This window comes from Acinonyx jubatus, chromosome D1 (assembly GCF_027475565.1).
Source record: "Acinonyx jubatus isolate Ajub_Pintada_27869175 chromosome D1, VMU_Ajub_asm_v1.0, whole genome shotgun sequence".
NCBI lineage: Eukaryota > Metazoa > Chordata > Mammalia > Carnivora > Felidae > Acinonyx > Acinonyx jubatus.
In genome coordinates, this window is record NC_069390.1 from 9,822,235 (window position 1) to 9,847,827 (window position 25,593).

Here is a 25,593-nt window from a genome sequence, read left to right on the forward strand (position 1 = left end):
ATATGATTTTTTTAATGTTTATTTTTGAGAGAGAGGGAGAGCACATGAACAGAGGAGGTGCAGAGAGAGAGAGAGGGAGACACAGAATCCGAAGCAGGCTCCAGGCTCTGAGCTGTCAGCACAGAGCCTGACACGGGGCTCAAACTCACAGACCACGAGATCATGACCTGAGCTGAAGTCAGAGGCTTAACTGACTGAGCCACCCAGGTGCCCCAACATGATATGACTTCTTGATTGACTCAGGAGGTGGGGACTCCCCAGGCTCGGGCATCCAGAATTCTTCAGGAGGAAGGGAGGCATTGGCCATAGTGGGAGGTGAAGGAGGCCTTCCCTACTGTCACTAACTCCCAGGAGCAGAGCTGACTCTCCTTGGAGTGGCTGGTTGGCAGCAGCTAATTACCCTCGTCACCCACTCTCTTCTGGGAAAGACAGCCATATAATCTGCATGTCAACCAGGAAGAGGGGCGGCCCCTCTCCTCCACCCCCGGCTCAGGCGGACACTTGGCAGGGGAGGATGGCAGGACAGTTGGTGAGGGAAGGGGGATGGGGGGACAGCTGGGAGGGCGAAGGGACAGGTGGGAATCCCGGGGGTCACAGCCCCGTCGGGATGGGTAAACTGAGGCAAGACAAGACTGAGGCAAGACTGAGCTAAGGCGTGTAGGGCTTCTCTTGTTGATGGGTCCCCAGGCTCCCTGGGAGGCCCTGGTGGGGTAGGGGGACACCTGACTCCAGGTGGAGGGGGGGAGGGCGGGGCAGGGGATTCTCCAAGTGGGAGGAAGAGGAGAAGGGAGAGAAAGGCCTCCCAAGCAGAGGAATAGGGAGCTGCCAGCTTGTCAGGGTCGGTTTTGCTACAATTTCCGGTGGGGAGCCGAGAGGGGCAGAGGGGGGCACAGGGGGCGGAGGGAGAACCATTAGGCAAGGCCTGCCTCTACGCAGAAGCTTTGCGCTCTATGTCACGAGCCCGTCCAGCCACCGTTGGGCCCTCTTCCCATTCCCGCTTGACGGGAGAAGGGAGCGAGGCTCAGCAGTGCCCGTGAGTGGCAGAGCCCGAGTCTCGCTCAGCTTAGCCTCCCGCCAGGCTGGCCCTGACCGGCTGCTCTGAGTCTCTGCTCCCTGCAGCGGGAAGGTGCGGAGCCTGCACTTTGAACACAGGAGCCACTGAAGGTCTGACAAGAGGAGGGGGACTTGGTCCCATGTGTGTTTAAAGGGATCGTTAGTTCTCTTTCTAAATGGTCTCCCCCGCCTCCCCATCCCTTATTTTCCTGTCTGCTTCCCTCTTCGGGGCACTAAGTAACGGTTCGGCCTTTGGGATCCAGAGCCAGCCTGCTGAGCTCAGGTTCTCTCCCGGCCATATTCCTGCTGTGTGACCTCGGGCAGGTGACCCGACCTTTCTGATTCAGTTTCCTCATCGGTGAGACAGACGTCACGAGGGGGCCTACTTCATAGCCTTGGTGTGGGGATTAAAACGGCTACATAAAAAGTCTTGTCACCGCGCCAGGCAGGTAGCAAACACCTAATAAAGGGTCAGTTGCTATTTCTAGAGTGCCAGCCATGTCTTGTGGCTCCACATTTATTCGTGAACTTGCTTCACGGGTGTGGTCTCCCCTTGCCGCGCCGTGAGCTCCAGCAGCCCAGGACCGCGACGCTCGTTATCATTCCTTGTACTCATTTCTGCCGTAACAACGTCCCACGAGCCAGATGCCCTACAACAAAAACGGATGGTCTCACAGCTCAGGAGGCCACGAGCCTGAAATCAAAGTGTCGGCGGGGCGCGCTCCCTCCGAAACCCGTAGGAGAGAATCCCCCCCTTGCCTCTTCCAAAGCTTCTGACACTTGCCGGCAATCTTGGTGTCCTTGGACTTGGAAATCCCTCTCTCCAGTCCCCCCCACCGCCTCTGTCATCACATGGCACTCTCTTCTCCCGTCTGTGTCTTCACACGGTCATCTCCCCTCGTCCCATACCGGTCATGTCGGATTAAGGGCCACCCTACTCCAGTATGACCGAATCTTCGCTTGATTACAAGTTAGTTACCTCCAGTGACCTTATTTCCAAATCAGGTCATATTCTTTTTTTTTTTTTTAAATGTTTATTTATTTTGAGAAAGAGGGGGAGAGAGAAAGTGTGCGTGAGGGGGGGGGGGCAGAGAGAGAAAGGGAGAGAGAATCCCAAGCAGGCTCTGTGCTATTGGGGCAGAGCCCGATGCGGGGCTCAAACTCACGAACCCGGGGGATTATGACCTGAGCCGAAATCAAGAATCGGACACTTAACCGACTGAGCCACCCAGGCGCCCCAAGTCAGGTCATGTTTTTGAGGTACTGGGGGTTAAGACGTCAAAATACCCCCTGGGGGACACGGTTCAACCTGTAACATTCATTGAAGCATCCCTAGCCCAAGAGATACCTGTGGACCGGACAATAAAAATTAGTAAACGGCGTCTTCTGATCGTGAGACTCCGGGGGCATGACTCAGTGTCCCTGGCTCCGTGCTCCGGGGACCCAGGGCACAGCCTGCTCTCCTGGCGAGTCTGCAGATGGGTTTGAATTTAGATGCATCTTAGGAAACTTGCCCAGCCAGCTGGCTGACCAAGCCACCCGTGACAAGAGTCCCCTGGGACCTGGAAGGGGTGGTGGCAGGCTGGGGAGGGGCTTCCACTCCTCTGAGGGGCACGCCTGACTGCTGAACCCAGAAAAGCTGACAGCGTGCTCAGCATAGCTGTCAGTCCGCAGAGATGGGGCAATCCCTGGGGAGACGTCACAGACAGCCGGGGGCGACCGATATCTCAATGTCACTGCTCATCTGGGGGCTCAGGCTGCCCGTGAGTCAAGCAATGACTCGCGGTGGGGTGGGGGGGGAGGAGATCCCAGCTAGAGGTGGGGGACAGCTGATGCTGAGTCAGGGGACAGTGGGCTCCCCCTGCCCGGGTGAAGAGGAGAGGGCAACCTGGTCTCTGCAGGGCCCGCCACCAGAGCTCCCTCCCCAGAGGCCCTCTGGCGCAGACCCCCTCCCCCTCCTGCTGATCTACGAGGCTCCAGCATCTCATGGCCAGCCCACCGAGCCTGGAGGGCTGGAAGGGGAAGAAGGACGGAGGCAGCAACTGTAAAGGTCAGCGGCCCCTGGGGCCAGGAATATCCATGATGCCAATTTACATGTCCAGAGTGGCCGCTGGCCGACCTGCCTGCCTGCCTGTCTGTATGCCAGCCAGCAGCCTGGGCAGCGCGGGCACAGCAGGTGTCCGGGGCCCCTCCCCGGAAGGGATGGGTAACTCTGGGACTCCCCGCTGCTGAAGGCACCTCCCCAAGCAGGGCCCTGAGGTGTGATGGGGGAACGGGCCTCAGCGGAGACCGGGCAGCTTTGCTGTTTATCGGACTCCACCCAGGGCCGATTCCTTTCGATGAGATTTTATTGATCTTCCCGTGCACCTGGGGTGAGGGAAAGGCAGGGCGGAATCATGGAGCCCAGCTATGGGCCGGGGGCTCTCCTGTGAACCTCCGAACAATTGCTACTCTCATCCTGCTGCCCCAGAAGAAGAAACCGAGGTTCTGAGATTGTCTCCTGACCATGCACCCATAGAATGGCAGAGCCGGGACTCGAACCCTTGTCTCCAGCATGTCCTCCGTTGCAGGGAACAGGACTCGAATCTTCACGCAGCCTCGCTGTTCCTGGCCACCTTCCCTCCAATAGCTTAGCCTAGAGGACTTGAGAGATGTCCTCTGCATCTTGCGCTAGGCACTGAGAGCGTGTGTGTGTGCGTGCGTGTGTGTGCACTCACTGTGCAGTACGTGGGTAAGTGTGCTGGAGTCCTGCGCTCGGGACCCAATCTCCATCCGGCTTGCCATGCAACCTCGAGACTGTCCCCTAGCCTCTCTGGGCCCCCGACTCAACAGTGACCAAGGGTATGGGTCAGCCAGAGCCCCTCCTGTTCCTCTGTTGTGTCGGGACCCCCAGGACTGGTTCTTCCAGCTCCCACCTGCCCCCCCCCCCCGGCAGCCAGTAGAGAGCGTGACACCCCGTGGGAGCTTGACACAGCTCGTCCTTGTCTGAGTGACAAAGCTGCCATTTGGAGTCCCTGGGGACACCGTCCACAGCCTCCTTAGAAGGCTTCTCAGTGCTCAATCTTCATTTGCAAACTTATTCTCTCTCTCTCTCCCACATACCCACCCCCCACCAAACACACACACACACACACACACACACACACACACGCACACACACACGCACACGCACATGCACACGCACACGCACGCATGCCCTGGCCCTGCGGAGCCCTTCCCCACCGCCCATCACATCACGTCACATCGTACTCGGCTACTGGAGTATCAGAGCCTTTAATCCTATTGACATTCAGTTAACGAGTTTCTGCCACTGTTGACAGAACGTCCCGCCCCACCCCTGCTGGACAGGCTGGGATCAGAGTTCACAGCGGTTGCTGGGCCCGTCTGGAGCCTGGGGGAGGGGAGCAGGGAAAGAAGGCCTCGGAAGGGCAGGCCTCGAAGTCCCCCGGAGAGTGGGATCGGGTGGGGGGGGGGAAACCTCCAGCCCCTCCTGGCAACTGGAGTGTCCTCAGCCTTCCCCGGGGACAGAGGCCGGCCCTGGGAGAGCTGGGAGCACTGGACAGTGAAGGCTGCGGCACCGTGAGGCCCAGGGGAGGCAGAGACGCTGGCCCGGGCCACACGGCGGCGAGGTGGACTCCTGAGTCTTGGCTCGGCACCTGCCTCACCCCACCTGCGGGCCGGGCAGGGGAAAACCCAGAGACACTCACCAGTCGGTGACTGTGCCAGAGGGAGCTGGGGGCGTGGACTCGGAGAGCAGGGGGACCGGGCCTGAGGGGTCCAGCACCCGATGTCAATGGGCCGCTGGGGCTGTGGGTTGCCTGGGGAAGGCAGGGGCTAGAGCTCCAGAAAGGGAGAGGCCTGGGGGGGAAGCAGCCTGCGGAAGCTGCTGCCAGGAGACAGATGGCCGAGAGTGTGAGGGCCTGGGTGGTGGCTCTGCCCCCTGGGGACACCAACTTGCCTGGTGCTTAGGACCGTGGAGTCCACCTCCTGCTGGGCCTTGATTCTGGGAGGGCAGAGCTGAGGCTCTGAGAGTCTTCTCAGGGCGGGCACCACCCCCAGCTGGGGCTGTGGGACCAAGCCTGCCCCCTCACCCTCCTGGGAAGCCAGAGCCTCGGGTGGGCCCAGGGCCCAGTTGGGTCGAGGAGGGGGTGGTCTCCCACGTGGGGAATCTTCGGCAGCCCTTCACTGGCAGGCAGCCTGGAATGAGGAAGGAGCACAGGCTCCACGCGGACAGTCAGGGTTCAAACCTCTGCCTCTGTGGGACCTCAGGGAAGTAAGTACCTAAGTCCTCAGGGCCTCAGTTTTCTCCTGTATAAAATGGGGCAACTGCTATTGGTTTCCAACGGTTCCACGTGAGACGCGAGTATAATGTCACATGTAACGTGCCTGGCACGACGTCTCGCTGCTCAGTAAACGGCCACCAATATAACTGCCCGTTTCAAAACTTCTCACCACACTGACATACCATTATTCAAATATCAGACGGGCAAAGCTTGCAAAGCTCGATAAAACACAGTGCTGGCGAAGCTACGAGAGGACAGGCAAACGCAGACACGGCTGGTGAGGGCGTAGCAACCTCGGCGAGAACCGTGTGACCCCCTCTGCCCCCTCCCAGCTGCACGTGGACACGAGGACACATCTAACCTTGCCATTCTACTACGTTCTACCGATGGGAACCTGTCCTCAGGTTTGCTAGCCTGCGCTTGAAGGGGCCTGCGTACAAGGTTGTTGACTGCGACGTTGAACGTGATTGCCGAAGACCAGAAGCAAGGTAAATGTGCACCAATAGGAGATTGGTTAAGTAACTTGTGGCCCCTGCATACAACGAAGTAACACGCAGCCATGAAATAAGAATGAGGAGCTGCTTTTCAACTGACATAAAACAATAACCAAGATGTATTTTTCAGGGAAGGCAGCCAGATAGAGCGCAGCGTGTATATGCATTTTAAAAGGCTGGCGAACGAAAGCAGGAACGAAGGTGATGGTTTAGCCACTGAAATCTCTGGAAGACTGCACGAGGCCGTCACCAATGCTGTCTGGAGGGGGGAAGGAGGGTGGCCAGGGCTCAGTGCAGAAGTGACTTTTCACATTACGTCCTTTTTGAATTTAAAGCATTTTTAATGTTTATTTTGAGACAGAAAGAGAGAGAGAGAGAGAGAGAGAGAGAGAGAGAGTGCAGAGAGGGGCAGACAGAGGGGGAGAGAAGGAATCCTCAAGGGGCTCTGAGCTGCCAGCACAGAGCCTGACACGGGGCTCGAACTCAAACCGTGAGTCATTACCTGAGCCGAAACCAAGAGTCGGACATGCTTAACCAGCTGAGCCACTCAAGCGCCCCTGTCCTTTTTGACTTTTACCCTCTGAATCATGTGAACGTGTTAGCCATTCAAAATAAAAATGTAAGTTTATTTTTAGAGTGTATATTTGTAAATTATTTTTCGTACATCCATTTTCCCATTAGACCCTCCTGCGTGAGACTGAGCTTAGGACGAGCTCTTAGCTTTGTGTTTTCTGGTGGGAGGAGGGATGGTGACCTGGGAACCTCGGGGGCTGGGCCCGGCGGTCTGGGTGGTGAGGTGGGACCCCCGCGAGGAGCTGGGAGGGGTCAGGCCTGGGACCAAACCCAGGAGGAAAAGGTTGGGACTGAGAAGCGACCAGGGACCCGAAACTGGTGTGAAATCCCAGAGGGCAGGTCTGCTCTGCTTGCGTTTGCCCACGTTCAGCAGAAACTGGCACGGAGGGGGCAGTGAGGGGGGGGGGTGTCTACAGGTGCAGGACAGTCTGGGGGTGGAGGTCACCACTGCCCCTCCTGCGAGGAGGGATTGAACATTTATATTCTCCCAACAGCCACTGTCAAATGCCCAGCCGTCCCCTGGGGATTCTGGCCTTGCTGGCACCCGAAACGTTTGGGCACCCGCGTGTACTTCTCTCTCACAATGGAACAGACCAGGGGCAGCCAGGACCCTGCCCAAACGCCCTGCTGGCACCTGCCTCCTGGCAAGAAGGCACCAGGGGCCGGCCATCTCCAGCGTCCCTGGCTGGACCCCCTCCCTGCCCCCTCCCAGGACCTAGTCAGCCCTGATGCTGGAGCGCCTGCGCCCCCGGGCGTGGCAGCATCACAAACACCCGTGCGGGGCGGGCAGCGGGAACTCTGCTGCCAGGAGACCGTCTCCCCGGATTCTGACTCTTCGAGGCGGCAGCAATGTGGAGGAGGGAGGGTGCCGCCCACCCCTTCCCAGAGTGGGAGATGGTTGGTGCTGGGCTCCCAGAGACGGGGGGGGGGGGGGGGGGCTGGCACTCTGCCAGGACTGGTCACTGGAGGCTGCCTGATGGACAGAAACTTCTTGCTGGCCCTGTTATTAGTGATGGGACCAAAGCAAAGAGGCACCGAGGGTAAGTGACTTCCTAGGGACAAGGGCCTCGGGCGAAGGCTTTCCCTGCATTGCCAACACCAGAGTCTCCGCTGGGCTTCACAGATGGAGCAGGGGTCTCCCCACGTCTGTCACAACAGGTGGTTATGGACCTTCACACACCTGATGGTTAAACTTCATGAGAAGCTAGGAGGAATATTCCTGTTGCAGAAACTGAGGCTCAGAGAGACGGTGGCTTGTCCTGAAGTCACATACCTGCCCCCAGAGCCCCTACTCTTTTCTGTGGCTGCCCCCGCTGCCCCCTCCCGCCGTGCCGCTGAGGGTGCTGTGTGTCCCGCTCAGCTCGGGCACACAGGCCAGGTGGCATTGGAGGCAGGAGACCCCACAGGAACGAGCATTCCCGGAAGAGGGCACAGCCCCCACAAAAGCCCCAGGTGGGACCGTTCTGAAATGAGATGTGAGCTGAGGCTCCACCGCGTGGGGGCTGAGGTGAGCATGAGGAATGGAGGGTTCTGGAAGGCTAAGTCAGGAAGGATGGGGTTCAAATACCATGGTGGAAGCTTATTGGGTGAGCACTGGGGCCCCATGGGAGGTTTCTCACTGGGGGACAGGCATGATGAGAAGCGTCTTCCCAGAGGATGACTCCTAAAGGAGACGAATGGGGTGGCAGTGGGGCACCCACCCAGGCAGAGAGGCCCCTGGGGAAGGGGCAGTGACAGGCAGAACTTGGTGGTTGGGAGGGCTCTGGAGTAAGGAGGTGGGACGGAAGCCCAGCTGCTCTGCTCACAAGCTGTGTGACCTTGAGCCCGTTACTTAATCCCCCTGGGCCTAAGTCATCTCATCTAGAAATGGGGATGACAATAGCGTACCTCACAGGGCTGTCATGAAACAAAGTGAATTAAGACATGTCTTGGGGCGCCTGGGTGGCTCAGTCGGTTGAGCCTCCGACTTCGGCTCAGGTCATGATCTCGTGGTCCGGGATTTCGAGCCCCAAGTCGGGCTCTGTGCTGACGGCTCAGGGCCTGGAGCCTGCTTCAGATTCTGTGTCTCCATCTCTCTCTGCCCCTCCCCCATGCTCGCTCTCTCTCTCTCTCTCTCTCTCAAATAAATAAAACATTAAAAAAAAAAAGGCACATCCAGCACTCACCTGGGTGGCTCAGTCGGTTGAGCATCCAGCTTTGCCTCTGGTCGTGATCTCGTGATTCATGAGTTCGAGCCCCACATCGGGCTCTCTGCTGTCAGCACAGAGCCCACTTCAGATCCTCTGTCCCCCCCTCTGTCCCTCCCCCTCTCGTTCTCTCTCTCTCTCTCAAAATCAATAAACTTTAAAAAACCAAACATGGCCAGCACTTAGAGCAATGCCTGTTAGCACATCTTAAGCACTAAGACTCAGTATCTTATTTGTTATTACAGGGGGGTTTTATGCCAGTTTCCCTGGGCAGGAATGACTGTGCCCCCTTAACAGGTCTCCAAGTTCTGGCTCCAGGGCCCCCCCCCGCCAAGCCCAAGAAAAGGGAGAGAGGGGTGATGTCTAGGGAGTGTGAGGCGGGCATGTCCGGGAGGCTCTAATGAGGCACGTGGAGGCCGCAGAAGCTGCCTGGGAGTTGAGGTTGGGGGGAGGGAGGGGGCAGGTTGGGGCGACGGCGACGGGCAAGGCGGGCCGGGGCAGCAATGCATTGAGTAGCCCTTGCTGGGGCTGGCGGTTGCCCCGGGTGAACAAATGCGCTCCCAATCATTCGGCTATAATGACTCTAATCCGCTCATTACCACTCCTGGGCCGCCGGCCGGTGACTCAGACCTGAGCTGCCAAGGGTCGCTGCCTTTCTCACCCCGACTCCGCTGCCCCTACCCCCAGCTCGCATCTGTGCAACAGCCAGGCTCCCGGACGACCGCTTCCCGGCAGGCCCGGCACCATCTGCTCCCCCCCAGGGGAGGCAGGCACCACAGAGGGTGTGCCCAGGGTGGCTGGGGCCCCTGGCAGGGCAGGGTGGGGCTGAGATACACCTGGCCCAGTGTCAGGGTACTCTGAGCCTCACTGCTCCCCACAAATGAGGCAGGGGTCCAGGCCGGGGGTCTCTCCTCAGCCCCGATGGATGTTAACTGACTTGTTTCCCTGACACTTGAACCTCAGTGTTCCCATCTGCGTGCTGGAATGATTGGCTCTCTCCCTGCTTCTCCAGCCAACCAGACACAGAGCATTGAAGGTATTTTTCTCTCACAAGGCCTGTGTGTGTGTGTGTTGGGGTGGGGGCGGGGATCCATCAGAGGACAGTTAAACTGCTGACTTCTCGGGGGTGTGGACGGGGTACAGTGATGAAAGATGAGGGACAGAGACCCTGCCTCCAGCTCTCTTTACTTCTACCCAACCCCGGGCTTCCTGCCAATTTGGGGGTTCTTCATCCCCCTCTCCTCCCCTGGCCTGAATCGCGGGACTCTTTTCTCTGTGGCTGCCCCTTCCTAGAACCGGGATCCTCAGGGACGGTAATAACAGCCAGCAAGGCCTATGTAGCACCCGCCATGCACCCTCGGAAGGCTCCATGCCAGCCGGTCTCGCAGGTCGGGGGGTTCTCCTCGTCCCCGGTCCACGGGTGAGGGACCCAAGGCCCAAAAGGTTACGTAAGACCACATGGCTAGCAAGGGTGAACCACAGTTTGGGTGACTGGGGAGCCTCCCCGCAGAGCCACGGAGCCACACGTGGCCCCAGCGCAGGCTCCGGAAATCAGGGGCTCCCCTTCTAAAGAGGGAACTCATCGAGGCTGGAAGACCCGGTGGTCTTGCCTGCCTTCATACCCAGCTGGCACAGAGTGGGCACTCAGCAGTCGTTCGGTGCATGAGGGACTCGTCAGGCCAACTGCTCAAAGCGGAACTCTCCGGCTGAAGCAAGGGTGGGGGTCCTGTTGGGAAGCGGCCAACGTGCTTCTCTTCCTGTCTCTCACTTTCGGAGGAAGGTTGAGGTCGAGAGAGAGAGAGAAGAGGCCGATCCACAGTCACCCACCAAGTTCATGGCAGAGTCAAGACTAAACCCATGGGGCAGAACCGCCCCCAGGGAGCGAGAAGCTGGCTCCAGGGGCTCTCTCCCCTCTCAGAGAGGGATGGCCACTCCCCCACCCCCACCCCCCACCGTCCCTTTCCTTAGGCTGAGCCAGAGCCTAGGGAAGAGGGCTAGAGCCCCAGCCTAGACTGCATTCTCTGAGCACCTCCGTTAATGGGTATATTGATCTCCAGGGGCTCTGCCAGCCCATGCCCGGCATTGTGCTCTAGGGGACCAGCTCGAGCCAAAGCCCATGTGTGTGCAGTTCAAAGCCACCTCCTTCCCCACTGTTGGCACGCCCGACTCCCTTATTCCATCAGTAAACACTGGGCCAGGAGAGACAGTCTCATTGGCTGGTAGTGTCCTCCTCCAGGTTCCCCTCCTTGCCTAAACAGACAGCCCTGTTTGTCCTGCCTGCCCAGCCACCAGGACCTCACTGTCACCCAGAGCCCTGCCCTGCCTGTAACTCTTTTTTTTTTTTTAACTATTATGCTTATTTATTTTGAGAGAGACAGAGTGTGAGTGGGGGAAGGGCGGAGAGCAAGGGAGACAGAATCCGAAGCAGGCTCCCAGGTTCTGAGCTGTCAGCGCAGAGCCAGATGCGGGACTCGAACTCATGAGTGCGAGATCATGACCTGAGCCGAAGTCTGATGCTCAACAGACTGAGCCACCCGGGTGCCCCGCCCTGTCCGTAACCCTTGCTCCCACAGAATCGCTGTCAGAGCTGGAGAGGCCCACAGAAAACTCACAGGGCAATCCCTAACCACGCACCCAAGCAACGCCGCCTCCACTCTCACAGATGAAGCCGTCTGAGAAGGGTGGGCGAGGCCCAAGGTCCTGGAGCAGGAGGGCGGGGCCGGCATGCGACCTTTTCCTGCTGTTGGAGCACCGTCTCTGTGTCTTCACATGTGCTGTTCCCTTCGCCAGGAAAGCCCTTCCTCAGTAAAGTCTCAGCCCACTGAATGAATGACAACCTCAATCTGCCCCGCCCCCCACCGCCACGTCATCCCGTGGCTGTCTCCATCACCACCCATAATACCCACTGCCTTCTAGATCCACCTCCTAGCTGCTGAAGGTGGAGACCAGGGCTGATGTATCTCAGGTCTCTCAGCTCCCAGCCCAGGGCGCCCAGATGAGGCCTGGATAAAGGGTTGGCGGGCGTGAGCCGTAACAGATCTTCTCAAACCTGGCCCAGCCGTGTTTGGCCCCCGTGCCTGCTCCCCCGGGGGGCCAGGACGATTCTGGGCGGCCTTTCGGCCCTCCGTCCTCGTTCCAGGATCCCGGTGGGCTTTTCAGACCACGGTCTCTCTTGCCTCCCCACGCCTGGGCCCAGCCTGGGCAGAGCCTTCTCTGGGCTGTTGTGGGTGAGTCACGGGCAGAGTGTAAACAGCCGAGAGCACTGGCTGTACCACCAAGGCCCTGGCACTAGTCCTAGCCGCGCCGGGGGGGATCTAAAAGAAGAACATGGCTAGCTCCCACGCACCCACTATGGAAAGGAGAAGGTGGAAGAGAAACAGGGGAGGCTTCCAGATTTGCATATCAACACGTGCCTTTCGGTCTGCAGCGCAGCCCCCAGGAGACACATGGGGGGTGGGGGGCAGGTATTAATCGGGAGGGGACCTGCGGCGCCGTACCCGCTGGGAGCGTAAAGGCCACCGATATTTACTGAGCACCTACTATACCACAGGCACTACTCCGGCTGCCGGCGGACCTCACTCCCGGAACAAAACAAAGACCCCGAGCTGTGGAAAACAGGAAAAGCAGAGCAGAGCGGGGAGGCTGTGAAGCAACTGCCTTATTCATCATTCGTAAGATACTGTAGAACCGTGGAATCTTGGAGAGCTTTCCAGCTCCTTGACAGATGGGGAAACTGAGGTCCAGGAGGGCTGAGGATCTGTCTGAGATAGAACAGGGAGATGACAGAGGCAGGCCTCCTGCATGTGGGCTCAGAGGTGAGGCTGGGCCCAAGGTGGCCCATGCGGGGCATCCTTTCCATGGTCATGGGGGGAGGGGGGTGCTGGAAGAGTGCAGGACCCCTCTCCTATGCCCCTTGGGGGAGGGGCACCAGGGCACTAGGCAGCAGCAGAGGCTTACAGGTAAAAACCAGGCTCTGAAATCACTCAGCGGTGGGTTCCCGCGGCCAGCCTCCTCTGTCTCCCCATCTGTAACAGCCTCTCCAGGACCGAGAAAGATGCTTCACTTCCCTGGGTACAGCCAGCTGGGGCCACCAGGATGGTCTGGCACCTGAAAACTCCCCCACCTGCACCGCAGCCCGGGTAGAAAGCTCTAGGAACGCAGGATGACTCCGTTTCCCTCAGCTTCAAAAGCTCCGGCCACTGCCGGGTCAGACCGCGAGCGCTGACATTTCAGAGGCTCACGCTCTGCTAAGTGAACATTAGACACAGATTACTTAGCCTCTGAAATCTGTGGCTGCCTCCTACATGCTGTTTGATAAGCTTTTATTGTTACCTCCCTCTGGCGCTGCGTCCCCGGGGCCTGGGGTGGGTTATTTGGCCAGAGCCGGGAGGCTGCCAGGTGGGGGGAGCGGGGCAATGGATGGCACAGAGCCCTGGCGAGGAGCCGCCGCTTGGCTGCGTTACCTTGAGCACGATGCTTGCCCCTTCTGGTCTCACCCGGAAGTGGCTCTCCGTAACATCGTGACCTGGCTTCCCTGTCCAGTGGAAAAGCCAGGAGGGCTTCCTGGAGGAGGCAACATCTGACCATGACTTGAAGGGTCAGTAGGATGTAGTCAGGTGGAGGTAAGAGTTCTAGGAAACGGGAGCAGCCCAGGCAGAGGTCTGGAGTGCAGAGGAAGCACAGTGAATTCTGGGAACTCTCCATAGTTGGGCTAGCCTCTTTGCTCTTCCCTACTGCCTCCTCTTTCCCATCCCTCTACTAAAAGGAGGGGAGATCATTTCCTTCCGATGGGTGAACTTTCCAAACACTTATCCATGCCTGAAGAGGACAGAGGACTCCCAGGAGGCCTGACCCCATGCCCTCCTATCTGCCAGTCATTTCTCCATTTTGAGCCTCAGCTGCCTCATCTGTTAAATGGGGTGGGGCACTCAAGCCAACAAGGTTAATATTATGAGAGGCCTGAAGGAAAGGACTAGGGCCTGGGTCTGCAGAGGGGATGGGAGGTGCCCTGGGTGCTGGTGCCCCGCCCCGGTCTGAGCCTAGATCATAGATCCTTGTGTCTCATCTCAGGAGTCTCTCCTCCAGGGGCCCCCCTCCCTCCCAGCCACTTTGGATGGGGATAAAAAAAGAAAAGAAATGGTCCTCCCACCACCTGGCAGGCGTGCCCACGATGAGACATGCCATTCGGCTGAGCGTGGTCTCTGTGGAGCCCTTGCTACCATCCAGCCCTACCTGTCGTGATCTTCTGTCTGCCCGCCTCGTGTCTTCTCCACCCCAGGACTAGCTGCGGGGAGGAGGTGGAGGAGACATCCCTCGTGGTGGGGCTGGGGACTCAGGGCCTAGGTGTGGGGACAAGGGGGACGGAGGGGTGACAGGGGAGCCCTAGGACCAGTTTGAGACAGGTCATTCTTCCCTCTCTGGTTTATGGGGAGAGCGTGGGGCCAGCAGACAGGCTGAGCCTGACTCCATTCCCAGAAAGGGCTGGGCCCCCACGAAGGGCTCGACAAGCTTTTAGAATCGGATGGGCAGAGTCAGGGGCACATCAGAAATGGTTTCCTCCAATAAACGTGGAAACTGAGGCCCAGAGAGGGGCTTGGGCTTCCCCAAGGGAACACAAGTTAGAAGAGGCAGAGTCAAGGCGATGGGGATGGAAAACAGGGTCACCTCGAGGACCGTGGCAAAGCCAAGGTGAGGGTCCAAGCCTGATCAAGGCTTGTATTTCTCCCTTATGCCGCAAAGGTTTGTTCATGGATGAGCTGGGCTCCTGTCCTACCAACCAGGGTGCGGCGATGGGGAGAAAAGGAATCCCTGCCTGGATCGTCTGGGCGGACAGACTGCTAGGTCTTTTGACATTTGAAAATTGCAGAAATACTGGAATGAACTTTCCGGATCACCTATGGATGAGGGAACTGAGGCCCAATGAAGGGAAAACTGTCCTAAAGCCCAGACCCCAGGGAGTGGCTAATGCACACCTTCTGACTCCCGTCCAGTCTCTTCCTGGTTTAACAGGGTGAAGAGATTGGGCTGTGGATGGAGTCTGACAGATCTGGGCTCGGATCGCTGCTCTGACACTCACTGACCATAGGACCTCACTTCACTCCCTAGTCTCTCTGAGCCTCAGTTTCTCCACCTGCAAATACTGACCACGTGGGGTGATAAAAGGATTGAATGCAGTACCACGAGCCCCACGAGGGTAGACTTGGCCTCATTGTGCACTGTGCTCCTAGCCCCCAGAACACCGCCTGACACATAGCAGGTGCTCACCAAAAGGAAATGTTCGTCGTCACTCTGTGCCATACTAGTTCTGGCTCGGCGTCCCTGGTAGGAGAAGAAAGGGGTGACTTCTTTAATTCCATAGTCCCCTGAGGGGCAGCCCGGCGGGGGGGGGGGGGGTTGTCTAGCTGTCGTGGAGGGAGGCAGCTATTGTCCCAGAAAGAATGGCTGTGCATCCTTAGGCACGTCCCAAGCCCTTTCTGTTTGGTTTCTCCTGGCAGTACTGGGAGGGCATTGCTCAGTGGTGACCGAAGTCCCGCAGCTCCAGGAACTGCTCCCGGACCCTGCCTGGCAACACTGACCTTTCCCTTCCGGGGTAGCCGGAGGGAGGAGCTGAGGGGCAGGGCAGGTTATGAGGCATGGGAAGGAGGCAACAGCCAGCTTCTGTGAGGTTCCTGGAGGCAGGGCTCTCTTAGGCTGCCTGCTTGCAGGGCACAGGAGTGATCAGGGCAGCCAAGACTGAGAACCCAGCTGATGGCAGGTGCTGGCTAGTTCATTGAGGGGCTGAAGGGCAGGGTTAGGGCCTCGCTGAGCCCTTCATCAGCCCCCACCCCCACTCCAGCCTGAATGCCACCTGGCACTTAACAGCTCCCTCCCCACTCCTTCTGCCAGGCATGTGGGTACCGCAAGGAACATTGTAGATCTCGTAACAATCCACAGAGCCCACTCTGGCCATTAGCGCTTGCTCCTGGCAGGCCCCGTATAAGGGAGTCTTTATTGCTACCTCCAGGTTGCAGAGGGTGGGGGATGAGTGAGGTTCCAGGAACAAGAGGCCCCAGCTGGTCATGGCAGAGCTGGTGCCCATGCCAGGGCTGTGAGCCCCCTTCTAGGGGTGCCAGCTCCCAGCCCACGGTCTTTCCATGGTGTGTTGCCAGCCCACTGGAGGAATACAAGGCAACATTTGCCCCCCATGGATCCTCCTACCCCTACATACACAAACACACACACACACCCTCACACTGAATGTCCCCAGCAGTGCCCCTGGAGTCACAGCTTCAGGGAAGGGGCTAGCCAGCAGACTGTTTTCTCGGGGGTCCCAATGGCCCAGATCTGGAAGTTTGCGAGTGCAGAAAGCTCTGGGCTCCGGAAAGAGAAAGCAACATCCTGCCCTAATTCCTTGGAGGAAATGGCCTCCAGGGCCCAGGGAGGAAAACAGGAAGGGCCAGGCTGGGGAGGAAGTCCCGGGGGTGGGGCCGGGGTAAGAGATGCCAACTCCAGCCCTTCCCTCCCTTCCTCCCTGCACCAGTCCTGGCCCTGGGCTGAGTTAGGGACTGTCCTGGGCCGCACTGGTGGGTCTGTCCCCAGTTGGCCACCGCCCACCCGAGAGCTATGTCAGGGTCCCCAGCTACATGGCGGGAGCTGAGCCCTGGCGCTGGGGAGACAGAGTCTTCCGTCAGCCAGGACGCAGATCTGATGTTAGCCCTCTTCACCCCACTCCTCGGTGTGCAGGGCCCGGGAGCAAACTCCCTTCCCTTCATCCTCGCCTTCACTCTTCACTTCCCGAGCCTTCATCCGTGCCAGGCAACAGGTGCAAGAGAGCAACAGCACGGAGGGCACGCTCCTACCATTGTCCCCATTTCGCAGATGTGGAAACTGAGGCACGGGGACATTAAAACACTCACCCAAGGTTACCCAGCAGGTGAGTCGTGGAGAATTCAAACACTGGCTGCCTGCCTGGGAACAGAAATGCTGAGGGAAAGAAGAGGTCCTCTCTCGGGGCAAACAGTGGTGGACACCCAGAACCCGGCGGGGTGGGGGAACCCTGGGAGCTCAGAAGTCAGGCAGCTGACCCAGTCCTGGGCTGGGTCCGGAAGGCGTTCTGCTGGAGACCCCTTCGCGCCCACCACCCTGCTCTCGTGGGTGACTATTTCTCACGATCTCGCCACACCCCCGCCTCCCCCACCCTCGCTCTCAGCGGTTGACCTTGTTTCCTACCCTCCGAACGCAATCCAGTCTCGCAGAAGCGCTTCTGGATCCGCGGGCACATCCACCCCCACCAGCATCTGCGCCCACGCGCTCTGCCTGCCCGGCCCTAAGGGCCGTGCTCACCCACGCCGCCACCTCCACCGGGCGCCGGGCACGGGCGCCCGAGCCCAGCCCTCTGCTCCGCTCAAGGACACCCCTCCAGCAGGTCTCCCCGAGCTCCCTCGGCCTCCACTGCTTCAGCTCTACCCTCCAGCCCAGCGTTCCCACCCGAGAACCCGCTCACTGCTCTCCCTCCCCGGTTCACTCAAACCTGTCGTGATCCCACCTCCCCAGCAGCTCCCACCCAGTCCCTGTCCTCCTCTGCAGGGACGCTCCTCAGAGCTGTCACCGCTCCCCTCCTCCTGTTCCGCTGAAACCACTCCAATCCGGCTTTCACCCCCTCCTCCCACACTCCATCAAGATCTCCAGTGGCCTCCCCACCGCGTTTGACACAGTTTGGCGCCCCCTCCCCCGTAAACGACTCTTTCCCCTTGGCTCCCAGGCCTCTGGCAGTGCTTACTTGGTTCTCTCCAACCTCTCCGCGCCTTCCTTCGTGGTCTCCTCTGCTGGCTCCTTCTCTTCTCCCAGCCCCCAGCCTGGTCCTCGTCTCTGTCTGTACTCACTACCGGCCATCTCTGGGCTCACTGCTTCAAGTAGAGGCTGTATGCCCATGACGGCCAAACCCATACCTGCAGCCTGGGCCTCGAACACCCAACTGTGGCTTCGACGCCTCCTCCTTGGAGCAGACAGCTCCAACCTGAGCTCCTCTCGGGCAGGCCGCTCGCTGGAACCACGCACCCTCTGTGGGGCCGCCATCGCCCCCGAGGGGGTGAAATTAGTTCTCGGGGAACGAAAACGTTTCGATGCTGCAACGGTCTGTGACCCTCCAAAGGGCCAACGCCCATAAACGCATATGCATTATAGCATCGTGCTGTCACTTGAATTCCGGTGTGAGAATTACAGAGGCGATAACCGTTGGAAAAATGTCTAAAAAGGTTCTCTCTGGGTGGGCAATAATGAAAAGAAGACAGAAAGAGTGTTGCTCTAATGCCGGCTGCCCATTCCGGGTGATGGCAATCCTATCCTTCCATTGCTCGGGCCCAAACCTTGGGGGTGAGGTTGCCTCCTCCCTTTTTCTCATGACCCACACCCAATCCATCAGGAAATCCTGTCGGTCCTGCCTTCAAAATAGATCCAGAACCCACCACCCCCACGGCATCTACCTTGGTCTGAGTTGCCATTGATTCTCACGTGGATCATTGCGACAGCCTCCTGACTGGTCTCCCTGCGCCTGCTCCCTCAACACACGGCTGGCGTGATCCTTTGAGAGTAGAAGTCAGCTCGTGTCCCTCCACCTCGCCAGACATTCCAGAAGCTTCCCGTCTTCCACAGTTCCTGCGGTGACCTGCTCTCCCCACTCCCCCTTTCTCTCCGGACCTCCTCTCCAATTCCTTACTGCCTCATTCACTCTGCTCCAGCCCCACAAGCCTCCTGGCTGTGCTTCAAATCCTCTAAGCACAGCTGTACCCCAGGGCCTTTGCACTGACTATTTCCTATTCCTATACTGCTTCCCGTGTAGCCACAAGACTGAATCTCTCATTTCCCTCAAGTCTTTGCCCACACGTCACCTCCTCAATCCATCCCCAGCATTGCTGATAACCCTCACTTCTCCCCACCCTCAGTTTTCCCTACCATACTCATCATTTCCTAACGTCGTATGGCATTTACTTACCATGGCCTCTCTCCCCCTGCTAGACACCAGCTCCCCGACGAGATCTTTGTTTTGGTCACTGCTGTAGGCCCAGCATGAGGGCAGCGCCTGGCACACAGTAGGTGTGCCCGATGCCCCGGGAACACCCGCCCCAGTCAGGTTTCAGACTTTTCCCACACCGGGCATCATTACCTCTCCCACCTCTGCACTCGCCCATCCCTCTCTCTGAAATGTGTCCCCAACACCATCCTTTCCTTAGCTCTTCCTCACAGATCACTTCACCTCTCTGGGTAGGTCAAGATGGCCCTGCCTGCCAGACAGGAGAGGAACTTTTCCCCAAGAGCGGTGGGGACCCACCGCTTTGGGCTTCGAGCTGGACGACGACATGGTCGTACCTGCTTGCACCTGCGCTTTGGTGCACAGGACAGTGGATGGGAGGGGAGCCAGCAGGAGGCAGAGGAGGGGACCCAGGGAGGAAGCTGGTGAGACACAAGAGGACGTGGGTGAGGGCAGGGGTGTTGAGAAGGACTGGGGAGATAGCCGGGGAGGGGGAAGGCCAGGCCTGGTCACCAATTACGTGTGCCAGGTAAGGAGAAGAGGGGAAGCAGGGACACGGCCAGGGTGTCTGATTTATAGGAAGGGGTAGAGACACATAGTAGCCAAGCACAGTGAATGAGCAGGAAGCACACAGGCAAGGGGGTAAAGGAGGTTTCTGGTAGATGTTTCTGTCTCCCCTACGACAGTCCCCATCCCTGTTCATGGGGGGCATTTTGTACCCCAACACTCTGGCCATAAAGGGAGAAGCCCGTGAGGCTTTGGAGAAGGCTCAGTCCTGCCCAGGGGAACCCAGACCCTGGACCTGGATGGAGGGGAGGGGCCCACACAGGGGGGCCCACACAGCATGCAGGCCCGCAGCCTCTACCCCAAGATTGACAGGGGGGACATTCAGGGCAAAAAGTCCACACTTGTCTCATTTTCTGCATGCCCTTGTTTAACTCGCAAGACAAGACTGGGAGCGGCCTTTGTGACATCATACGGATTCCTGTGCTCAGCCCAGGGTGTGCTGGGCAGGGTAAGACAGAGGGCATCTCCTGGGCAGGCACAGCTGTCCCACAGAGCAGCTCCCTGGAGGAGCCAGAGACATTCAGGACCACCTCGTTCCATGGGGAAACTGAGACCCAAAGAGAGAATCAAGCTGTCCTAGGGTACACCTGATTTTCCCAGGGGGATACAGGCTCCCTGGAAAGAACGACTTACTGGTCGGACAGGAATAGACTAATAATGTCAGTGATATATATATACATAGAGAGAGAGATCCTTTCTTCCCAAGAGTTCAGAACACTGCACACTCATGATCTCATTCATCCACAAGACATCCCTCTGGGGTGGGCGGCAAGGCCACTTTCTGCAAGTGTTATGAAAATGCTCTGTCATTGCCCTTCCCTCCTTGTAACTTTCCTTGTCTTCTTCAGTCTCCGCTATAGCCCCTTCTCCCACCCAGTTAAATTCAGCAAAGATTTAAGAAGCTCCTACTTGGTGCAAGTACTAGGCATTCGAGAAACTTCTAGATTTCCCCAGGGCCAAAGTCATTATTCCGTCTCCTATGATTTCATAGCACTTTGGTCAGAGCCATATTTGGACACATATCATATTGTTTCTATGGATCTACAATCCTGGAGGGCAGGGCTTGGTCTTACTCCTGCTTGCATTCCCCCATCGTACCCGGGGCCAGGGCCTGGCATTCAGGAGCCTGAGGAAATGCTTGCCCAGGGCAAAGTTATCCCTGAATGTGCCCTGAGCATCCCTCCATCAGTGCCCTTGTCCCACTGTATGCCAGTCACCCAGAGGAGGAGCCCAGAGCAGAGAGGTCCTGTACATGCAGTACCTAGCACGTAGTAGCTACTCAGTTCGCTAAATGGATCAGTTTTTCAAAAACAAATGAAGTTGAGAATAGTGATGGACCACCCTCACCTTTAAAGGAACTCCCAGGCCATTGCCTATGTGAGAGAGGTGGGCAGAGAGCAGGATTGGAGAGGTATACAAATACGACTAAAGTGGACAATTCCATCCAAGTAGTGCTGAGGCTGCAGAAAAGGAGAGTTCAAACTCACCTGGGAGAATCAGGGACAGCTCCTTGGAAGAAGTGGCCTTTGAGATGAAGCTCTGAAGGGTGGGACCACATGGCAGAAATTCAGGAATGGTTTTTAATTGAAGCAGGGCATCAGGAGGAGGCAGGGCAGGACAAGGAGGGCAGGGTCCTCATTTTGGGGAGGACGCTGCTTCAGGCAAAGTTTCCTGTACGAGACTCCACAGGCTGAGGGGAGCCATCAAAGGCCTTAGGGGGGAGGGAGGGCTGGGCTGCGGAGAGCTCAGGAGCAAGCAGCATGATGAGGGAGGGAGGTCACTGGGTTGGAATTGAGTGGTCCCAGGGAGGAGCTGCTCTAAGGCAGGTAATGAATTTACTCCATGGGGCAAGGCGTGGGGGGAGGGGAGGGGATGCATCAGGAAGGCAGATGCCAGCCTGGGAGGGAGGTCAGGGCCCCAGACATAGAGCCGGGAGTTAGGCCGCAGCGATTCGAGTGGATGAGCTCACACAGGAGAGAGTGTGGGGTGAGAAAGAAGATGACAGCTGAGGACAAAGCCTTGGGGGACGTGCACAGTTGGGCTGGGGGGGGGTGCTAAGAGAGAGGATCCAGGAGGAAATGGAGCAGCCAGAGAATTGGGGGGTGGTCCCACTCCTTTCCAGTGCTGCCCCACCTCTGCTCCCGCCCTTATCTCCCATGAGCTGGGCCAAACTGGGCTGAAGGGCAGAAGCTGGGGCCTGCCCAGCCTCCAGAAAGCTCCGAGGTGAAAGAAAGTGAGCCTAGTGGTGGAAGGCTTAGACTCCAGAACTGGTCAGAGCTGCGTGGGACTCCCAGCTGCCCCCACCCCTCTGTTTTGTGACCTCAGGCAGGCCATACCCCCTCTGATTCTCAGCCTCTTCACCTTTGGGAGGGGATCACAACCAGACTTCGTCATGGGATTGCTGTGACTACCAAGTGGGGTAATGCTTATCATGCACTTGGCACTGGGGCCTGTCAAGCCCTCAGAGTTCAATAAATGGTGGCTGCCGCTATTATAATGATGACAAGGCCAGGATTGGATTTTGGTGCTTGGTCTGGCCGGCCCCAAAAGCCCAGCAGCCCAAGGAGCCTTTAAGAGGGAGGGAGCCAGGGGACCTGAACTCGCCCAGCTCTCTCCTGTTATCCTCCCAAGTGCAGAGCCAGGCATCCTGGAACAGGGGTGGTCACAGCTCTCTGGGTGCTGAGAAACAGGACCCCACCTCCACTGCAGTCTTCAACTCCAGCTGGGGCGCCGGGTTGGGGCCTCAGTCCAGTGTTGGGGCTCCTTCGGGGCGTGTCATGCCCCCCCCCCCCCCCCCGACCTGGGAGCACCGGCGCCTCCTCCTCTGGGGCGGGGGCGGACACGTCCTCTCCCGCACTCGGTAATTCACCAGCTCACGCGGGCTCCGCGGCGCCCCCTCCGCGCACGCGCATCTCCGCCCCGGCCCCCGCCCCGCGGGAGACTCCAGGCGCTATGGGTGGGTGCGTCCAAGTTGGCGAGAACCGCCGCCGCCGCGCTGGGGGCGCCCGTCGTGGGGCAGTGGCGGCCCTGAACCCAATGCCTCGTCCCCGCCCCGCACGGAGGCTGCAGCTGGGGCCCACGTCAGGGCCTTCTGCCCGGCCCTGCAGGAGCGGGAGCGCGGGGGACAGAGTGAGGCTGGCTGTGAAAGGGGGCTTGCGGAGCCGGCGAAGCTCTCGGTGGGTGCCGGCTTATAGGCCTGGACCTGGGACTTCTCAAAGCCTCAGTTTCCCCTTCTCAGCTTCAGGCTAAGGGATCACATTTACTGCACCCTGGAGACAGGTTAATCAATCCCGTGGGTCGCATGCCCTTCTGTGCAGCCCAAGTTGGGCGGGAAGAAGAGGCGTGTTTCCCCAGGGTCTGGGAGACCCCTAACTCTGATCCTATCTTACCTGAACCGGGCAAGGGCCCCCTGGGAGGAGCGGGGCTTTACTGAAACGGCCCCTCTACCAGCTGGGCTCAGGTCTGGGGTCTCACAGTTACAGGCGGGAGCCGTCTAGCGCTGGGAGGCCCCTATTAACTAGGCCACCGCTGGGGGTGGGCGGTGGCGGCTGGAGCTGACCGGCTTGGGTCTCCGGGGGAGGTGGCCACAAGGCCCACGGCTTTGAACAAACCACAGAAGGCTTCTGCAATATCAAAAGAGCTCTTAGTCACTAATATATGGAGGGAGGGGGGCCATTGGTGAGAGCCTCCGCTTGCTTGGTTCCCATCAGCGGAGGATCAAAAAGCATTTGGTCAAAGAACCTTTAAATACCTTGAAAGGCAGGTAGGTGAAGCCTGTTCGATAGCCTCCAAGAGGTACTGAAAGGCCGGTCTGAGCCTCTGGCAAGCTGGTTCCAGCCACAGCAAGTGCTGGGGGAGGGGGCCAATGAGACATGAGGGAGAAATGGTGGGGATAGACCACCAGCCCACCCCCACCGTGACCCAAGAATCACTGTGGGGAGAGGAGCAGGGCAGAGGCCTGGGCACACTGTTGGAATTGGAAGCAACCTTGTAGGCCTCTGAGCCAGAGATTTGAGTCTGAAACCTGTAGGACCCCCTCCCGCCCAATTACGGGGGCAAAATGTGTCTATATTTGAATATGCATTTGTCTAGGGAGGAGAGGTCCCTGGAGTTCAGGAGATTCCCAAAGGAGTCGAAGGTGAAATCAAGACGAAAACCCAAACTGCTTGTAGTACAGACCGGTAAACTGGGGCTCAGAAGGATTGAGTGGCTTACCCCAGGGCACTCAGCTTGAAATTGGCAAGCCAAGGTGCTTCTACAATGCATCCTGATAAGGGCATCTCACTGGCTCTCATGGCTCTCAGTCTATATCAAGGGCCCAGCGTTGCCCCAGACCAAGAGAGGTGGGGGGTATCTCAAAACAGAGGCCCAAGGCCAAGATTCTGACTGAGCCTGGGACTATCCCACGCAGCAGCTGGCAAGGAGAAGGGGCACCAGCTTTCATCTTTTGGAGTTTGAGGGGCTGAGCCAAGCACATGGGGGTGGGGGTGGGGGGGTGGCAGGGTGACAATGGAGAGAGAGAGACTTAGGGACAGAATCCAGATGGGGAGGAGGTTTCTGGGAGAAAGGATGTGGGTGGGGTTGGGAGCACAGAAGGGGTTTCTGGCAACATGACCCTAGGATATGAAATGGGTACTCAGGGCTATGGAAGGTCAGCTTAGGGCAGAGTCCTCGGTGCCTGGGAGGTGCCAGGTGCCTTGCTGCAAGGGAGCCAAGAAAGACACCCAGCCCCTTGCCTTCCTATCCCCCCAGTATATTCTCCATACCCATGTGGTGCATTTATAGCCCTGTTTTATGGATGAGAAAATTGAGGCCCAGAGTGGTCGAGTCACTGGCCAAAGCCAAACACCCAGGTGGTGGCAGAGGCAAGTCCAGAGTTGAAGTCTGGGATGCTTCCCTGGATGGTGGATGCCTCCATAGCAGAGGCCGGCAGAAGCGTGACACGTGGGACGCAGCCTTGGCCAAGCGTCCGAGATTCCGTGGTTCCCCGGGTCTGGGGACAAGAGGCGACTGCTCAGCGAGCATCGATTCAGTCTCCATTGGGACGAGGTGGCTGTAGAAATGGCCAGGGCTGCCTTCTAGGACTCTGTGGCCAGGTCCTTCCTGGGGAAGGTGATGTCTGTGCATTTCGCGCTTCTGCCTTCTCCAGACTCTTGCCCTCGGCGGAGGAGGGAGGGGGAGATGCAGCAGGGACAGGGCCAAAGAGCTCGTCCTCGCTGCTGCTCTCTCACATCAGCGGGCTCTGCTTGCTGCCCTTCAAAGCTGCCCTCTGGCTCTGTCTCAGCCCGTCCGTCCTGAATCAAGCAAATGCCCAGCCCGAGCCTCTCGCCACACGGCTGGTGGTAAGGAGAGAGGTGTGTTTGTTTTGTCATGGGAGCTGTACAAACAGCTTCCTCAGCATTTTTATTAATAATTCAGCCCGTGGCGCAGGGGGTAGGGTAGGGGGGACAGGAGCTGTGGGGAGACAGCGGCAGTGGAGACCATGTCAGGTAGAGGGACCTGAGGGGAACCCAGGCGCCCTGCCTCCAGCCGCGGCCTAGCAACAGAGCCAGGCGGCCTCAGGGGCCCTGTTGAGGAGGGTGCAGGCCTGGTCTCTGCTCCTGAGGGACAGAACGTCCCTCCCGGCTCGTGCTGCTCCGGAAGCTGAAGCCAAGGTCGACCCGGGACATCTGGGCCCTAATGACCACACCAGATCGGAAATAGGCCTGAGGGGCCCACTGTACTCAGTGTGGCATTCCTTGGGGGAACCAGGGGCTGCAAGCATTTCCTGCCACGTCACGGAACCTGGGGACAAAGAAGCCGCACAGCACAGCGTCACAGAATGAGAGGCTGTCTCTGGACCCCCCTCTACTGGGGGGAAGGGGTAGGGGAGAGGCAGAAAACCAGAGGCCTGGGCCCTCACCTTTGAGGGACCTGACCTGAGGGCAGAAGAGGGCTGATTCCCACCCTCTGATCTCTTTTCTCACAGGGCCCGCTCACGCCGCACACTTCATTTCCTGCCTGTGCCCAGTCCTCTGTGAGTGCTCAGGAAACAGGGACTCACAGTTGGCTTGGCTCTGATTCACGCTCCAGCAGGAGAGAGCAGCCCTCAAATGCAGCAGAACGGTTCGAGGTCAGACATCTGGAGGAACTTCCTTGACAGGCAAAACATGGCACTGAGGAGTGTGTTCAATATCTACCAAGAATAAGTTTCTATGTTCCGAGTATCATTTTAAGTGCCTTCCAGGTACCATTTCATCTTTGTGACAACTGAAGGGTATAGGTGGTATTTTTCTCTCCGCTGTATGGATGAGGAAACTGAGGACCAGTGAGTGGCGACAGGTAGTCTGCCTCCAGCCACACAGCTATGAATAGCAGGGCCACATAAGTCTGTATTCTTTCTCTTCCCCCATGATTCTGCATGCCCTAGACAGAGCGAATGAGGCCCAGAG

General features: G+C 58.4%; 1 long non-coding RNA gene across 1 annotated transcript; it reads left to right on the top strand.

The window, feature by feature from the left end:
* Positions 1-21,256: 21,256 nt before the first annotated feature.
* LOC128311662 (uncharacterized) lies at positions 21,257-25,350 on the top strand. Its single transcript, XR_008290176.1, has 2 exons — positions 21,257-21,581; positions 25,131-25,350. It is a non-coding gene; the product is annotated as an uncharacterized LOC128311662 (long non-coding RNA).
* Positions 25,351-25,593: the final 243 nt, after the last annotated feature.